Source organism: Pelophylax lessonae, assembly GCF_965119305.1.
Source record: "Pelophylax lessonae genome assembly, chromosome: 7".
NCBI lineage: Eukaryota > Metazoa > Chordata > Amphibia > Anura > Ranidae > Pelophylax > Pelophylax lessonae.
The window spans coordinates 79442524-79458120 of record NC_138774.1 but is presented as its reverse complement, the minus strand read 5'-3'; the positions used below and the strand labels follow the sequence as shown (position 1 = coordinate 79458120).

General features: G+C 47.6%; 1 protein-coding gene across 2 annotated transcripts in view; it reads left to right on the top strand.

The window, feature by feature from the left end:
* Positions 1-1342: 1342 nt before the first annotated feature.
* The window catches only part of FBXO27 (F-box protein 27), a 52021-nt gene continuing 37766 nt past the window's right edge, over positions 1343-15597 (top strand). For both annotated transcript variants that reach the window (XM_082264479.1, XM_082264478.1), the window contains exon 1: positions 1343-1395. The gene's annotated coding sequence lies outside the window, so the exon portion shown is untranslated. The remainder of the gene's footprint in view (positions 1396-15597) is intronic.

Here is a 15597-nt window from a genome sequence, read left to right as displayed (position 1 = left end):
CGCAAAATAAGGCCTGGTCAGGAATGGGGTAAAATCTTCCGGTCTTAAAGCAGTTAAAAAACGCTCATTGAGAATTTTTTTGTCAAAGACATGTAGCTAAATACATTTTGGTCTAAATATATGACAAAAATTGAATATATTGGATATTTTTTAAGAGTCGGTTCACACTGGGGCGACACGACTCCTTACTACTTCGGGGGCGACTTGTGCATTACCATGCACCACGACTTCGGAGCGACTTGCAGGGACTTCACATAATGGAAGTCTATGCAAGTCGCTCCGAGGTCGCCCCGAAGTAGTACAGGACCCTTTTTCTAAGTCGGAGCGACTTGTGTCGCTCCTATTAGAACGGGTCCTGTAGCGGTCAATGGACCGCGAGGGAGCGCTACTTATCAGGCTGACAAGTCGCGCTAGTGTGAACTGACTCTTACTGTCAAAGTAGAAAAATATTGTTATTTTTCAAAAAATTGTCGCTTTTTTTTATTAATATCGCAAAAAATGAAAAGCGCAGAGGTGATCAAATACCACCAAAAGAAAGCTCTGTTTGTGGGAAAAAAAGGACGTAAATTTCGTTTGGGTACGGCGTTGCATGACCGCGCAATTGTCAGTTAAATTCGCACAGTGCCGAATAGCAAAAAGTGGCCCAGAAGTAAAGCAGGAAAATCCTAAAAGTCCTAAAGTGGTTAAGTCACGCCTACTCAACTTCTAAGTTACGCCTACTCTATGCCTTGCTCCGCGCCGATGTCACGCCCTTTTAAAAGTTACTCAGGGCCACTCGGCACAACATTCACATCTACTAAGCGCCTAAGTCACGCCTGCTGAGCGCCTAAGTCACGCCTGCTCAGTGCCTAAGTCACGCCTGCTCAGCGCCTAAGTCACGCCTGCTCAGCGCCTAAGTCACGCCTGCTTAGTGCCTAAGTCACGCCTGCTCAGCGCCTAAGTCACGCCTACTCTAGTCCTAATTTTGCATCTAATTTACGCCCACTCAAAGGCTAAGGTACGCGCCGCTCCTCTAATAATAGGGGTAAGAGGAGGGCGTGGTTAGCAGGTTTCAGGATAAGTTTACTGTTCAGGTAACAGAAAACGCAGTAATCCAGCAATCCTGCCTCGGAGAATGGAGTGCAGCCAGGACGCCATGTGATTGGTCACTGTCAGGATAGCACATTATTAGTGTTCGCCACATTTCATTAGCCCCGCCTCCCCTGAGAGTGGGCTGGCAGTCTAGGGATGACACGTTCCGTTATAGCCGATTGTGCACTTCTCCAGCTACCTGATTGGATGACAGTTCCAGGGGCGGGACCAAATGGAAGCGACGAAGTTGCTGTGATAGGCTGGGAGTTAACATAGAACAGCTGATGGTTATTGACGGGAGGTCGAGGTTCGGGCTGAATCCTGGTGAGTGGGGGCTGTGTGTACAATCAGGACGATGGCATTGTTATTATTATGGGATGTGTAGGGAGGGAGGCTGCTGTGTGCTGTTCTCTGCTGACTCTGTGTCCCCCTGTACAGGGTGTAGAGAATCCCCACAGAGGGGACACATCAGCTTTGTTGACTATGTGTGATGGGACATGCTCCACAACTTCTCTTTTCATCTATTAGCAGCCATGCTCCGTGATGGAAAGAGCAGCTGATTGGCTGGCTCCGCCTCAGTGACGTTCACCCAAAATTCACCCAAATTCTACGAGTAGGAATTTATGGGCAGTCAGGATGACTCCCTATGCCCGGGGGAGGGGGGAGTGATTATTTCCATTAAAGGAGAAACAAAGGAAAATTATTATTTTTTCCCATCTTTGGATAGAGTAAGAGGTTTATAATCCCTGTAATTATTATTGTTAATATTATTATAGATGGGCTGAACCCCCCCCCCCCCCCCGTTTGGTTCGCAGCAGAACTCCTGAACAGAGGAAAAGTTCTGACCCAAACGGGGAACCTCATTGAAGTCTATGAAAGCTGCACAGGAAAAACCAAAAGTGCCCATTTTGAAGGGTTATATGCAAGTAATTGGCCATAAAAGGGGGTCTGGGTACTGCCCTGGGGGACATATATTCATGCAAAAAATGTTTTTAACCACCTCCCACCCAGCCATTGTACATATATGGTGGGAGTCTCGTCCTTCTGATCGGAAATTCCGGAACGTCCTTCAGAAGGAGCGAGATCGCGCCGCCGCGGGCACGCGCAGCGGCGCAATCTCGATGTGCCTGTGTCCCTCAGACACAGAGCAACAAGATGCGGCAGGAGGGCCCTGTGATCACATGACGGCTGTGTCCAATCACAGCCGTCATGCAATGTAAATACAGTCGTTGTAACGGCTTCGATCTCTTCTCAGTGAGGAGAAGGAGAGGATCGATACTGCAGCCGGGGGGATCAGTGAGTATTTCTAAGTACTCACTGATCACAGGGGGGGGGGGGGGGGGGTCTGTGCTGGTAATCAGAACATTGATTACCAGTGCAGCCCTGGGGGGGGGGGTGCCACTAGAGCCACCGGGGATGCCCACCCATGACCACCAGGGATGCCCACCAATGCCATATATCAGTGCTGCCCACCAGTGCCCGTTATTGCCATCTATCAGTGCCGCCCACCAGTGCCCATTATTGCCCACCAGTGCTGCCTATCAGTGCCCCCCATCAGTGCCAATCAGTGCTGCCTATCAGTGCTATCTATCAGTGCCACATATCAGTGCCCATCAGTGCCACCCCATCAGGGTCTCCTCATCAGGGCCTGTCAGTGCGGCGTCATCAGTGCTCATCAGTGCAGGAAAAAAATGTATCTATTTACAAAACTTTATAACCTAAACAAAAAATCTTTTTTTTTTTTTTTCTCAAACTTTTCGGTCTTTTTTTATTTGTGCACCAAAAAAGAAAAACCTGGCGGTGATCAAATACCACCAAAAGAAAGCTCTATTTGTGGGGGAAAAAATGACACAAGTTTGGTTTAGGTACAGTGCTGCATGACCGCGCAATTGTCATTCAAAATGCAACAGCGCTAAAAGCTGAAAATTAGTCTGGGAAGGAAGGGGGTTTAAGTGCCCAGTATTGAGGTGGTTAAAAACAATAGTTTTTTCAGGAGCAGTGATTTAACAATGCTTAAAGTGCAACAATAAAAATAGATAAATTCCTTTAACCACTTAAAGCGGAGTTCCACCCAAAAGTGGAACTTCTGCTTGTATGCTTCCCCCCAGTGTTAATTTCGTCGACTAACACAATTCAGATGACTAAAATACGACTAAAACTAAAATGGCATTTTAGTCTTAAGACTAAAATACGACTAAAACTAAAATAGCATTTTAGTCAAAAGACTATAACTAAAACTAAATCGAAATTTGCTGCCAAAAATTAACACTGGTGCATGCTCAAAGCATAAATAATAACATATTAGATTTTTCACTCCAGGACCAGCAGTAGTATATAATGAGTTTGGAAATTGTAGAGAAATGCTTAAATAATGCATTACAAATTACAATTGAACTACACCCATTTGATTATAGATGACTAAAATGAGTTTTAGTCGACTAAAATGTAGGGCGTTTTAGTCGACTAAAATATACAGGAGTTTTAGTCGACTAAATACGACTAAAACTAAAACACTTGCAGAAGACTAAAATAGGACTAAAACTAAAATGCCATTTTAGTCCTAAGACTAAGACTAAAACTAAATTGAAATTTGCTGCCAAAATTAACACTGCTTCCCCCCCCCCCCCCCTCTCTGGAGCTACATTTGGCACCTTTCATTGGGGAGGAGGGAACAGGTCCCTGTTTATGACAGGTACCCTTCCCCACTTCCGGGAGACAGCGCTGCGGCGCTGTCCCTCTGAAGTTTGGCCCCCCACCTTTTTCCTCCGCTGCCGGGCCAATTGCAAGGTGCAGCAAGCTTCGTGCATGCGCAGTAGGGAGCCAACTGTGAAGCTGAAAGGCTTCACTGCCGGGTTCCCTTACCCTGGATGGTGGCGGCAGCACCCAAGAGCCGATACGAAAATCGGCCTCGGGTGCCGACATCGCGGGCTCCCTGGACAGGTAAGTTCTAATATTTAAAAGTCAGCGGCTACAGTATAGGAAACTGTAGGTCGGTGCACACAAAACATAAGGGTCGCCAGGTTGTTGCTTTTGATACAGAGACTGAACTTGCTGCAACTTTGAATATTTAGAATTCTTAGGCCTCTTGCACACTGCAGCTTGGGGCCGGGTTCACACTATTGGGAATTGGATGTGGGTTTCTTCGCATCCAATTCGCATGTCGGGAGATTGTGACCAGCTCTCTATGGAGCCGGTTCAGGTTCACGTATCTCCGGAGCGGCTCTGTGCGAATTGCATAGGAGTCCTGTGGGTCTTCTGGTCCGTTTTAGGTCCTAATTCAGACTGAAATCAGACCTGAAACGGTGAACAGGGACGCACCAGACCCCTACTGTGAGCCGCTCCGTGCGGCAGTGAGAACCCAGCCTAAAAAAGCTCAGTACAGCCTTTTTTTTTGTTTTTACTGAAGTAAAATGTAGGAGATTATTTACAATGTACCTGTGCAGACAGGCATGCAAACAAGTGCCGAGTATTCCTCCGTTAAAAAAAAAAAAAAAGAGACTCTGCGTTGCTGGTCAGTATTTTGCGCCGATGTGTGCAGATACGCATATATGCTCTCAAAATCGCACATATGAATGATGTCCATAAAAGCAGAAGCTCAAACATCAGTACCGGGTGCAAGAGGCCTTAGGCCCCTTACCCACATACAGTCCGTTCAGTTCAGTCACGTCAAAATGTATCCGTTTTCCATTCCTTTTTCGTCCGTTTTTCATCCATTTTTTTTTTTTTTTTTTTTACATCCACTACCAATGCAAAGACGGATGAAAAACTGACCGTTTGTCCGTTTACATCCGTTTTTCGTCCGATCCGTTTTTTGACGGATGAAAAATAGGGCATTCATCCGTTCCAAAAAACAGACATTGACGGAAGCGGATGAAAACGGATGTTAACGGATGATCATCCGTTTTTACATAGAGATGCATTGATGTCCGTTTTTCATCCGTCAACGGATGGATGAAAAACAGACAAACGGAACTTATGTGTGAAAGGGGCCTTTCAGTGAAGCCAAAGCTGAGACCTTCTAAGTTTCATAACCATGTAAATGTTAGAGCCTCTGTCAGATTTTATTTCCGTCTGCATCCCCTCTGGGAAGATTTGCCTCTCCTTTTTATCTGGCTTTGAACCATCCAGAAATAAAAACCTTATTTAACCACTTTACCCCCAGCCCTATTTCGGACACTTTTTGTTCACAAGTTAAAACCAGTATTTTTTCCTAGAAAACTACTTAGAACCCCCAAACATTATATATATTTTTTTAGCAAAGACTCTGGAGAATAAAATGTCGGTCATTGCAAAATTTTTTTTCACGAGGTATTTGCGCAGCGGTCTTTAAAACGCCATTTTTTTGGAAAAAATTTGAAAAATCACATTTCACTGCATTTAAAAAATACTAAACAGTAAAGTTAGCCCATTTTTTTTTGTATATTGTGAAAGATGATGTCACGCCGAGTAAATAGATACCAAACATGTTACGGTTTAAAATTGCGCCCCCCCGTGGGATGGCGACAAACTACGGTCAATAGAGATCTCAATCTGCGACGCTTTAAATTTATTTAACGGTTACCAGTTTAGAGTTAGAGTGTAGCTCTTTTTTTTAAATTATTGCGCACGCTCTGGCGATCGCGGCGATACCTCACATGTGTGGTTTGAACAGCGATTTCATTTGCGGCTCGACTTGCGTATACGTTTTTTTTTTTGCGTGAGCTAACGGTGACGGGGGCGGATAAATTTTTTTTTTTTTTTTCCTATTCATTTTTCTTTTTTTTAACTTTATTACAGGTTTTTAAAAAAAAAAAAAAATCTGATCACTTTTATTGCTGTCACAAGCAATGTAAACATCCCTTGTGACACCAATATGTAGTGACAGGTACACTTTATGGAGGGATCGAGGGTCTAAAAGACCCTAGACCCCTCCACTACACTTCCCTGTATGCAAAACGCCGAAAACGGCATTTTTGCATACAGCCGTTTTTCAAATCTGCCGCCTTTTGCAGCACAGTAACCCGGAAGTGACGTCATGGACGCCGCCTCCGGGTTACGTCATCGGAGCCCCGATCGATGCCGTTTCCGGCATTCATCGGGACTCCATCCAGCCGGTGGACGCGCCGGCTGGGTGCTCGGGGCTCCCGGTGGGACGGGAGCCCAGAGCAAAGCCGCGGAAGGCGGCGGGAGGGGGGGGACGTCCCCTCCCGCCCCCCCCGGGTAACGATCGAGCGGCTCCCGAGCCGCATCGATCGTTACAGACGGAAAGCCAACCGTCGGCTTCAAACAACGGTACCGGGATGATGCCTCTAGCTAGAGGCATCATCCCGGTATAACCACTCAAAGTCAGCCGACGTAGATCTACGTGGCTGGTCGTTAAGTGGTTAAACGTTCCTGCATTATAAAGTTAATTACCCTAGTGTATTTAATAGAGCTACTCAAACACCTTATTATACACTCACCGGCCACTTTATTAGGTACACCTTGCTAGTAACGGGTTGGACCCCCCTCTTGCTTTCCGAGCTGCCTTATTTCTTCATGGCATAGATTGAACAAGGTGTTGGAAACATTCCCCAGAGATTTTGCTCCATATTGATGATAGCATCACGCAGTTTGCTGCAGATTTGTTGGCTGCACATCCATGATGTGAATCTCTCATTCCACCACATCCCAAAGTTGCTCTTTTGGATGGAGATGTGGTGAGTGTGGAGGCCATTGGAGTACAGTGATCTCATTGTCATGTTCAAGAAACCAGTGGTGAGATGATTTGATATTTGTGACATGGTGCATTATCCTGCTGGAAGGAGCCATCAGAAGATGGGTGCACTGTAGTCATAAAGGGATGGACATGGTCAGCAACAATACTCACGTATTTAAACTAGGGATAGACCGGTATGTTTTTTTCAGGGCTGATACCGAAACCAATATTTTGGTCACAACGTATCAGTAGCGGCCAATATGGGCTGATATTTTGTACATTTAAAGTTTCGAAAAATAAAGACAATATTTGACACAAATTTGGTACTGAACATGTTAATTTTTGTTTAATTCTTAATGGCTGGGTTGCTGGCACCCTGTGGTGGGTGGCTGGCTGGCACACTGTAGTGGCTGGCTGGCACTCTGTGGTGGGTGGCTGGCTGTCTGGCACCCTGTCTGTGGGTGGCTGGCTGTCTGGCACCCTGTCTGTGGGTGGCTGGCTTTCTGGCACCCTGTCTGTGGGTGGCTGGCTGGCACAGGGCCTGTGGGTGGCTGGCTGGCACAGGGCCTGTGGGTGGGTGGCTGGTTGGCACCAGGATGCTGTAGGTGGGTGTATGGCTGTGATACACTTTCGCGAGACTAGTCCCGACTCCAGACGAGGCTGTCCAAGGCGAGGGAGGCGGCCTAAGAAGGCAGAATGACGTCCCCAAAAATATTGGCAATATCGTCCAGTAGGCTTGTGACGGTATCAGATTTTCATGCTGTGATTAATTGATTAAGGTTTTGCCACGGTATACGGTATTATCACGGTATTCTATTATTAAATTTAAATTATTAAAATTTCCACCTCACTTCAATTTCATTGCTGAATTTAGGGGCTTTGGTTCACTTATGCACATTATTATATAGTCAGTCAGTACAGACTCTGTGAACCAGGCCTAAAATAGGTCATCAAGCAGTGTCTGGCCTAACTGGTGATAACTGGTCCTGGCGCTCGGCTCCGATCCGATGGCCTGGTCATTAAGAGGGCAAATCCTTGTGGTCAAGAAGTGGTTAAACCTGAAGGAGGTGTTGTTTATAAATTACTTTACTATTGCTTTAGGCCTGGTTCACATGTATGCGGGTTGGCGGTTCACATGTATGCGGGTTGGCGGTTCACATGTATGCGGGTTGGCGGTTCACATGTATGCAGGTTGGCGGCCCACATTTGCACAGGCATAGCAGCCCATTGATTTGAACGGGCTGATATGCCCTCATTTTCCGCAGAAAAAAGGTGCATGCAGCATTTTTTTTAAATTCAGTGGCCTTGAAATCCATCCTGCTTTTGCACCATGCGACTAACCTGCAGTTCCTGCTCTGGCAAGCTTTCTTAATTTTTTGTATACGTGGGCACGGCATTTAAAAACAGTTTGCGTGTGCAGCAACGGCAGGTAAGTCGCATGGTGCAAAAGAAGGATGGATTTCATGGCCACTGCATTTTTTTTAAATTCTGCATGCACCTTTTTTCAGCTGAAAACGCAGGCATAGCAGCTCAAGCCCATTCACATCAATGGGCTGCTATGCCTTTGCAAATGTGGGCCCCCAACCCGCATACATGTGAACCAGGCCTAAAGCAATAGTAAAGTCATTAATAGATAAAAACACCGGTCCTCCTGCAGGTTTAACCACTTCTGGATCGCAAGGATTTGCCCCTTTAAAGACCAGGCCATCGGATCAGAGCGCCAGGACCAGTCATCACCAGGTAGGCCAGACACTGCTTGATGGCTATATAATAATGTAATGTGGGCTGCTATGCGTGTGTGTGTATGTATGTATGTATGTATGTATGTATGTATATATATATATATATATATATATATATATATTAGAGCTGCACGATTCTGGCCAAAATGAGAATCACGATTTTTTAGCTTGGAATAAAGATCACGATTCTCTCACGATTCTCTGTGTAACAAAAAAAAAAATTGGGATAACTTTACTGTTACGTTTTTTTTTTTTTTTTTTTTATTCATTAAAGTCTATTAATTGCGTTTGAAAGACTGCTGCGCAAATACAGTGTGACATAAAATATTACAACAATCGCCATTTTTTTCTGTAGGGTCTCTGCTAAAAAAATATATAAAATGTTTGGGGGTTCTAAGTACTTTTCTAGCAAAAAAAAAAACTGATTTTAACTTGCAAACAACAAGTGTCAGAAAAAGGTCCAGTCTTTAAGAGGTTAAACTTCCTTTCTCCCTGGCAGAGGGAAGGAAAAGATACAATGTAATCATTTTTGTTTATAGTTAGGAGACTTTAATGCTGAAAGGCGTTAGCTGTGTGAGTGAATGAGTCATCCAGCTCACTGAAATGTATCAATTCACAAGTCAGACCCAGGAGCAGATAAACTCTGTATCTTAAAAATGCCACAATAACAATACCGTGGCTATGCAATACCGCTATATATCGAATTACCGAAAACCGGCATATGTCTATCGTCCAGTTCAGGGGCCGATACCGATATATCGGGGAAACTGCATATCGGCCACCGATATATCAACCTTGCCGATAATCGGTCTATAACTAACAAGTTTAAACGATGCTCAATTTGTACTAAGGGGACCAAAGTGTGCCAAAAAAATTTCCCCCACACCGTTACACCTCCACCATCAGCCTGAACAAGGTAGGATGGATCCATGCTTTCATGTTGTTTATGCCAATTTCTGACCCTACCATCTGAGCCCCCATTCACACTGGGGCGACCTGTGAGGCGACCTGGTCGCCTCACAGGTCGCCGCAGGTCGCCTCCCATAGGGAAGCTGCGGACCCGTTCTGATAGGAGCGACACAAGTCGCTCCGACTCAGAAAAAGGGTCCGGAGCTTCTTTGGGGCGACCAGGAGGCGACCGCCATAGACTTCAATGTTACGAAGTCCGTGGCGGCCGCTCCGAGGTAGCGGCGCGCTGCTCGCACCGCGACCTCGGAGGTCGCGGTGCGAAGTAGCGTCGCCCCAGTGTGAATGGGGGCTGAATGTCCCAGCTGAAATTGAGACTTATCAGACTAGGCAATGTTTTTTTTACAATCTTCTATTGTCCAATTTTGGTGAGCCTGTGCGAATTGTAGCCTCAGTTTCCTGCTCTTTGCTCACAAGAGTGGTGCCCAGTGTGGTCTTCTGCTGCTGTAGCCCATCTGCTTCAAGGTTAGATATGTTGTGTGTTCAGAGGTATTCTGCATACCTTGGTTGTAACGAGTGGTTATTTGGGTTACTGTTACCTTTCTATCATCTGGAACCAGTCTGCCCATTCTCACCTGACATCAACAAGACATTTTCCTCCACACAACTGCCACTCACTGGATATTTCATTCTTTGTAAACCCGAGAGATGGTTGTGTGTGAAAATCCCAGCAGATCAGCAGTTTTTGAAATACTCAGACTATCCCGTCTGGCACCAATAATCATGCCACGTTCAAAGTCACCTAAATCCACTTTCTTACTAACGACACTGGCAGGGAAGGGGTCATAGGCGTGCGCACAGGGTGTGCCGGGTGTGCCTGGGCACACCCTAATCACCTAGGGCACATTAGCATTATCGCTCTGTTTGCCAGTGAGGAGATGGGAAAGATCTCCCTCGGACCTGCTCTGCCATAAGAGAAGTGCCACGCACTTCTATTTCACTTTGCCAGCAGGGAGAGTAATGTACCGGTGCCATATACATGTAGGCAAACACATGCATGTGTATTTAAACTTTGGGGTGCACACCCTAATGCAATAGGCTGCGCACACCTATGGAAGGGGTTAACACCAGGGGTGATCAATGGGTTGTGTGTGCCCTTAGGGGATGCTTTCTAACTGTGTGGGGGGTGGACTCACTAGATGAACACAGAGATCTGTATTCCTAAATAGTAGGAGCACAAGATCACTATGTTCATCTCTGACAGAGCGGCTGTCTGCTTTGTTTACAATGGCAGGCCGCTGTTCGGTCTCTCTTGGTAGCGATCACGGGTGGCCGGCAGACATCCCGTCTACCGGACCCGCTGATTGGCCGGAGGGGCTGGCTGTTGCGCAAAATGACATACGGGTACGTCACTTTGCTTAATAGAGCCGACCTGCCGCAGTATATGTACTGCGGCCAGTCGGCAAGTGGTTAATCAGTGTCCTTTTATGTCCCCTTAAAACAGTGCTCCAGCCACCCCACAGAAACATTTTAAGTCAGAAGCTACACATACCGCTGACTTTTAAAATTAGAACACTTACCTCTCCTGGAATTCATTGATGTCAGCACCCAAGCCCATGTTTCCATCGGCTCTCAGGCGCTGCCACACAAGCCTGTAAGGGTTGCAGCTTCACAGCTGAATTCCTACTGCGAATGCGCGAAGCGAGCTGTGCTTTCTAAATGGCCCGGCAGTGGGGAAGGAGAAGGGGGAGGGGCGAACTTCCGTCAGACCTCCCCGCAGCAAGGTCCATCAGAAGTGGGGACAGGTACAGGTCTCCTCCTCCGCTCTTGACTCACTGACAGTCCCATTCACTTTAATAGAACGGCTGGTGATGTGGCTGTGACACAACAAGGTTAGGGACGTGGCGGCAGCAGGTGAGTGGATTCCCGCTAACAGGCGCTGCCATGATGGATCTGAAATGACAGGTGCTCTTTAAATATAAGTTACGACTTGCCAATTTCTGCCCTCCCCTCTGTAAACTGACGACGGTATATCATGGCTGCTGAGCCCTGGCACCGTGTCAGTTTGCGTGCCTTCGTCAGCCGCAGTCCTTCTCTGTCTCCTCTTCCCACCTGTCTGCTCGTGTTAGTGCCTGCCCCCTCCCCTCCTGCTGCTCTCATATCCTCTAATATAAAATCATCCCATCCCCTCTATAAGATAACAATAGTGCCCCTGTCTTATAGAAAAATATGCCAATCGGTACCTATAGCAGAGCGGCTCCCGGTGATCACGTGACCGCTCGTCTCTCTCTCTCCTCTCTTCCCCTCCTCCCCGGCTGAAGTCAGCGGCAGTGCTTGGCCCCGCCCGCTGGAGCTGTCAGCCGGGCAGAGGAGAGCGCCAAGGAGTCAGCTGAGCGCCGGGAGCTGCTCTGATTTAGGTACAGATCGGCATATTTTTTCTATAACCAAGGCACAGGGCCACTTATTGTTATATTACAGATGGTATGATTTCATAGTAGTGGCTTAACAACCACTTTAAATGGTGGAAGAACCGCATTTATGGCCACCTTCGATTCTTCCACAGTTGGAAGCTGAGGAACCTTCCACTTGGCCAGTATGGTCCACCTGGCATAGAATGACGAAAAGAATATAAACAACTTAACCTAGCTGATGTGTACCATATTGTCTGTCATACTCAGTAAAAAGAAAAACCACCTACAGAGTTGACAGTAGACCCTACTTCATTCCAGAAGGCCTGTAGGCAAGGACAGGTCCACAGCATATGTATAAGATTACCCTCTTCCATAGTACATCACTGACAGGTGCTTGAGGTGTGGGGATACAGTATATGCAAAAAAGCCTCAGTGGGGTATAGCCTCTGTTAGTGTAATAGGTTTATCTCTTTCGTTTATTCAAGGACATAGCTTCTGATTCTTCTTAACCATTGGGTTATACTGCCCCCTACAGGAGTAGGACACTAGGCAGGAAAAAGCTTGACTACGCCTATGGGCATTCCCAGGGGGTATGCTCCCACTCTTAGGTACTCAGTTTTGTTTGCCTAGTCAGGAGTAAGGACCTAGTTCCTTACTGGGATTTCTGGTCCTTGCAATTTTTTTTTCTTTTTAAATTGAACTTTTGCCAATCTTTATTTTGTTCCGGTGAGAATCTACAATCAACTGCCGGACTGGGCGACAGACTGGAAAATCTAGATCCAGAGGGTCCACCTAGTCTGGCCAGCGAGCGTGCGCAGGCCTCAACTGGGCGGGGGCTGGCCTGCGAGTTAAACGTCTCACGAGGGCGCATACTACCTGGCCTCGGCATGAGTTGCAGCGTTCCTCCTGGCCGACAGCCTCCCCATTCCAATGGAAAGGTGGTCTGTCAGGAGCGGTGCCCACCCTTTTCCCGGTATGGTAAGTAGCTGTCCCCCCTCTTACCCTGGAGGGTTTTGGGGTAGACGTGGGCCCCTCCCTGGTACTGTCTGACCCCTGGGATCTCCTCCTTGCCCTCAGCCCCTCCAAATTTAGGTGGTCACTGTGGGTCTCCTGACCCATCCCCTCCCTCCCTGGGTGAGGTTATGAGCTGGCTTTTGCCATCTGCTCCTGAAGGGGGCTTGTTAGGGTTACTGCTGGCCAGGATTACCTGGTGCACAACGGGGGTCGTATATACCTCACCTAGTGGTCATCAGGGGTACTACAGCACCTACACTTCTAAGGAATACAGCACTTCAGTATTCACTTGGTCACTTATATCCATCACTTCACCACCAGGGATTTATATATTATATATTGTTTGATTTACACTGTATCACTATTGGAATAAACCCACTACAATATCTGCTCACTTGTTGGCACTATTATTATTATTTTACAGATAAAATTCACCACACACCAACAGATCATATCGGTTGTGGTTACTGATAAGGAAATGTGTGGTTTTTAACCCTTTGGAAATATCAGTTTTCACGTTATTTATTATTTGCCGGTGTCACTTTCCTTTTTAAAAGGCATTTGCACATTATTGCACCATATCAGCACTCAATCACTTATTCAGGTAGCGCCGTTTCAACCCCTTTTGCACATTTCACAACGGGGGATTGAGCAGTGTTCCCGGCCACCCTGGGGGGTGGTTACTAGGGCAGGTATGTCCCCTGGGCTCCCTGCTGCAGTTGTTGGGCTGGGAGAGTGGATGGCTTAGCATCCGTTGGGGGGGGGGGGGGGGGCAGGGGGGGCAGCCCCATTGAGGGCGGCTGAAGCCACTGCTCTCTGTTTGGGCATCTGCCCTTCCCCCTGCTTGCTCCATTTAGGCTCAGATCCGGGCACATGGATGCCCACAAAATTTAGGCCACAACTTGCGGCCTACTAGGTCATGCGGCCCAGCCGGGCGAATCTTTTGGGAGGGGCGGCGCTGTGGGGGCAGTTGAATTTTTTTTGTTGCCAGCTGCCACCATTATAATGTAGGGCTCCTGCCATTTCTAGCGCAGCAGGAACATCAGGGTATCCTGCCTGTGCGCCCGCAGCATGGGGGGCGGTCCCCTTTAAAGGGGCTAATTTTTTCTTGTTGCGGCCTCTTTTGCAGGCATCCATGGAGGGGCTTGGAGGGCGACACCTTAATTTATGGGCCTCTGGTCAGTGTCCCCTTTGCAGGACCTCAGTCAACGGCCCTTCCCCGATTTATGCCTTCTGGGTGAGCTGGCGCTTGAACATGAGACTAGCATATAGCGCCCCCCACCCTCCCCTGCCTAATCTGTGCCATCAGATCGGAGTCTGCCCTGTTGCTGCGGACGTGGCCCACCCTACTGGGCTGTAGCCACGCTCCCTGTTCTGTCTGATGTGGAGGATGCTTTTTTCATTCCGTTGGATGCACATAAGAAGGGGCAGGTTCATGCACTGATTACATCTGTGTGGGAATTCTAGAGAGAGAGGATGCAGCTGAAGCTGCTGCGGAGGTGAACTTTCCTTTTGATGCCCTCAAGCTGTCTCGTGCGGCATGGTGTTCATTTCTCTGTCTTTTTCTGACGGTCTTTGTTTATAAAGATTAGGACCGTCCAAAAACGCTCATTTGTCCTTTCCTACTTGCCTTGCTGTAGGTACCCGTTTGAAGAGTCACCTCAGGAGTGGTCCTTCAGCGTACTATTTGGGTAAAGCACTGGTCTGTGGACCAGGCTTCTAAAAAGGCTTTTTCTGATCTCCCCATTGTAGGGGATCGCCTGTTTGGAGCTGCCCTGGATGACATCATTATGGGTCTCACAGGGGGAAGAGTTCTTCTTCCGCAGGCTGCCAAGGACAAGGAGCCCTGTCGTAGACGTGGGCCTTTTCTTCTCAGCTCATAAGAGGCTTTTTTTTTTCAGGACAAGGGATCAAAGCCCTTCAGGGTCTCCTCCAGAGGTTCCAAGAGGTCCTGGTCTGGCAAGCCACGCGCAGGCTCTTCCAGACCTGGTGACAAGGCTTCCTCTGCATGAAGGGGCACCCTCACTCGTATCTGGGGTGGGGAGACATCTTCGCTGGTTTTAGGATCCGTGGACCTCCCTGGTACAGGACAAGTGGGTCCACGAGGTCATACGGCTGGCTACAAGATCGAGTTTCGTTCTTACCCTCCGGGAAGGTTTTTTTTTTCCTTCCAACTCGCGCCTGTCCCCAGACCGCTTAGGGGGTCTTTTTGGGGCATTGAAAGCCCTGCTAAGTCAAAAGGTGATTGTCCCGGTTCCGACTTGGGAATGTTTTCAGGGGTTTTACTCAAACCTGTTTGCAGTTCCCAGGAAGGATGGCAAGGTATGTCCAATTCTGGACCTCAAGGCGCTAAACTGCTTTGTGTGGGTACAGAATTTCCGAATGGAGTACATTTGCATGGTAGTAGTGTCCCTACATCAGGGGGACTTTCTCGCTTCTGTCGACATCAAGGACGCCTACCTACACATTCCATTATGTGCTGGTCACCGGTACTTCCTCCACTTTGCCGTGGACGAGGAGCATTATCAGTTTGTGGCGTTACCCTTTGGTCTCGCCCCCTGCTCCTCGAGTCTTTACAAAAGTGTTGGCCCCAGTGTTAGCATTGTTGCGTCAGTGGGGGAATCGCGGTACTGGGCTACCTGGACGATCTTCTTCTGTGAGCGGAGTCTCCGATTTCTTCTGATGGACAACTTGGAAATTACGCTGCAAACTCTGAGGGAGTTCGATTGGATTTAGCATCTTCAGAAGTCTGCTCTGGTTCCGTCCAGAAAACTGG